Source organism: Belonocnema kinseyi, chromosome 5, assembly GCF_010883055.1.
Source record: "Belonocnema kinseyi isolate 2016_QV_RU_SX_M_011 chromosome 5, B_treatae_v1, whole genome shotgun sequence".
In the NCBI taxonomy this organism is placed as follows: domain Eukaryota; kingdom Metazoa; phylum Arthropoda; class Insecta; order Hymenoptera; family Cynipidae; genus Belonocnema; species Belonocnema kinseyi.
Window position 1 is genome coordinate 90,374,068 of NC_046661.1, and position 3,329 is coordinate 90,377,396.

Here is a 3,329-nt window from a genome sequence, read left to right on the forward strand (position 1 = left end):
TATGTTAAAAAATAATATTCTGAATTTCGATTAACAAATAAATTTATCACCTTTTGCACAATTTTTTTATATTAGAATTTTTTTAATTATCAAATTACACTCTTTCTTTGAGATTCTTAAAGTTAGTTTCATTTTAATGTGTTTATTATGAGAAAGATTTTAGATAATTTATTCCTTAGTTTACGCCATTGTATACTATTTTCCATAATAAAAGCATTTTTTTTTTAACCAATAGAATTTTATTTTTAATAGCCAACTCAAATGAAGTTCAAAATAAACTTGATAAAAAGTGAACTAAAACAAAATTAAAACTATTTTTTTTCTGTGTCTGAAAGCCAACAACGAACTTCAGCATTTTTTTCGAAATTTATCATTGATGGTCAATACAATCTCTCAGAGATTATTAACTCAAGGACACTTCAAAAATTATATTTATTTTCCCAATGTCGCGGTATTTTTAGCGTCGAAGAACAATAATTTAAAATTGTTTGTTCCATGAACAATAAATTTAAACGCCTTCAGCATGAATTTGTATAGAAGGATGTAGTAGCACACTTGTTTTCTTTCATATTCAACTTTATTTAACCTAATTTTCAAAGTCTAAATAAGACTTTTATTTATTTATTTAACTATTCGGTTGAAAATAAACTTTTTTGTTAAAAAATTAACTATTTTTTTTAATCGTCTTAATGGCTTAAAAATTGAAACCGTTCACTGGGAAATTTAACTGTTTGGTGAAAACTTAATCCGCTTTTCTATTCTTTTGAAAATTCACCTCTCTTAGCTGAATTAAAATATTCTTGATTCCAAATTGAAATATTTTTTGGTTCAAAATGGAACTGCTTTCTTTCAAATTAATTTTGTTGTGGTTGAAGATTTATAATTTTACTTTAAAATTGATTTCCTTTGTTAAAAGTTAAACTGCTTTGATAAAAATTGTCATTTTTCATTTAAAAATTAATTTTTAACTGCAAATTTAACTATTTTTTTGAAAATAAAGTTTTTTTTTGAAAATTCAACTATTTTATAAAAATTCGTCTTGCTGGCTTCAAAATTCAACCGTTCGTTCGTATTGTTTTTTTCAAATATGATCTATTACATTTTTTGTTGAAATGTGATCTTTTACATTTTTTGTTGAAAATTGAAATTTCTAAATAAACAGTTAAATTTTCTAGCGAAAGGTTGCATTTTTAAGCCAGCAAGGCGAATTTATGACAAAACAGCAGAGTTTTTAACAAAAAAATTAATTGTTTACAAAATAGTTAAATTTACAGATTGAAAAATTAATTTTTAACTCAAAACAAATTTTAAACTAAATAATTTTCAAGAAAGTAGTTCAACTTTAAACAAAAAAAGTAATAAATCATATTTGAACAAAAAATATTTTATTTTTAAATAAACAATTATTTAACTAAAATGGCGAATTTTTTAACAAAATTCTAAAACAGATTTTCTTTCAAACAAATAGTTGAATTTTCTAGTAAATCCTAACAATTTTTAAGCCATTAAGATGATTTTTTTACAAAACAGTTCATTTTTCAACAAAAAAAGTTTATTTTCGACCGAATAGGTAAATTTGCAGTAAAACAAATTATTTTTTGTCTCAAAATAAACAAAAAGCAATTTTCAAAAAAGCACTTCAACTTTAGACAAGAAAGTTCAATTTTAAAAAAATGTAATAGATCAAATTTCAACAAACAAGGTATTACTTTTAAAAAAAATATAATTTAATTTTACCGAAAAAGGTCAATTTTTCAACAAAATACTAAAACAGATTAATTTTTAACCAACTAGTTAAGTTTTCTAGAGAACGGTTGAATTTTTAACCCAACTAGGCGAATTTTTAACAAACAAACTTTATTTTTAAACAAATAGTTAAATTTGCAGTCAAAAAAGTATTTTAAAAAACAAGAATTATCATCAAAGCAGTTCAACTTTCAACCAAAGATATAAATTTTAAAGTAAAATTATAAATCTTCAACAAAAATATTAATTTTTAAGAAAGAAGTTGAATTTATAATCAAAAAATATTTTAATATCGAATCAGCAATATTTTAATTCAGCTAAGAAAGGTGAATTTTCAAGAAAATGCTGAAATAGATTAATTTTTAACCGAATTAGTAAATTCGCAGTAAAAAAATTATTTTTTGTCCTAAAATAAACAAAAAAGGTATTAATTTTAAATATAATTTATATTTACCAAAAAAGGCCAATTTTCAAAAAAATACTGAAACAGATTAATTTTTAACCAAGTAGTTAAGTTTTCTAGAGAACGGTTGAATTTTTAACCCAACTAGACGAATTTTTCACAAAACAGCTGAATTTTTATGAAAAAACTTTATTTTTAAACAAATAGTTAAATTTGCAGTCAAAAAAATATTTTAAAATACAACAGTTATCATCAAAGCAGTTTAACTTTCAGCAAAAGAAATCAATTTTAAAGTAAAATTTTAAATGTTCAACAATAACAAAATTAATTTGTAAGAAAAAGAAAGTTTTTTTAAGCGAATAGTTGAATTTACAGTAAAAAAATAAAATATTTGTTGTTTTAAACTAAAGAAAAAAAATGTTCAAGAAAGCACTTTTAACTTTAAACAAAAAATGATCTTTTTCGTTTGAAACTGAATTGCTTTCTTGAAAATTCTTTTTTTATTTGTTTCGAGTTAGAAATTAATTTTTTAATCTCTAAATTTAACTATTTTGTTGAAAATAAATTTTTTTAAATTGTGCTAGTTTTAATTAGTTACAATTCACCTGACACTTACGCCAACAACTTACATAATTAATTTCTACAAAAATTATTCTCTGCTTTTATCTACTATCTAACTTATCTATCACTATCTTCCGAAGGAAGTGAAAAATGCTACAAGAAACCAGAAGCGTGACTACTCACATGTCGGTAATTCCGGATTAGCAAAAAACCCGCAGCTTCCTTTTTTTCGTATTTTTGTTAAAATTGTGTAATGTAGAATCTATAGAATTAGAATGCACGAATTGCTTCCGAACACTGTTGGATGTGAAGAAGTAGGATGAGTTTATATAAGTCGGTTCCGGGGGCTCGACACCGGTGTTTACCCCGCACTCTATCTTCCCGTGGCATGCCCGTTTCAAAGTATGCTATGCGTGGTCACTGTTCATCCTATGTGCACATGATATAATTTATCAGTTAGTCTCAAATGTGAATAGCTTACCCCTACCACTAATCGGGTCACTGCGGGTCATTTGAATCATTAGTTCATATATTTACGCGTTACTTATCTGCAGAAAACGAGTCTCTATCTCACTTACTTACGACTTTGGGTGACTCTCTAAATCTGAATTACAAAGTA

At 24.6% G+C, this 3,329-nt stretch overlaps 1 protein-coding gene across 1 annotated transcript in view; it reads right to left on the reverse strand.

Moving 5' to 3' along the window:
• The window catches only part of LOC117173084 (peroxidase-like), a 109,391-nt gene extending 106,315 nt beyond the window's left edge, over nt 1-3,076 (reverse strand). Inside the window, exon 1 of the mRNA XM_033361466.1 lies at nt 2,894-3,076. The gene's annotated coding sequence lies outside the window, so the exon portion shown is untranslated. The remainder of the gene's footprint in view (nt 1-2,893) is intronic.
• Nucleotides 3,077-3,329: the final 253 nt, after the last annotated feature.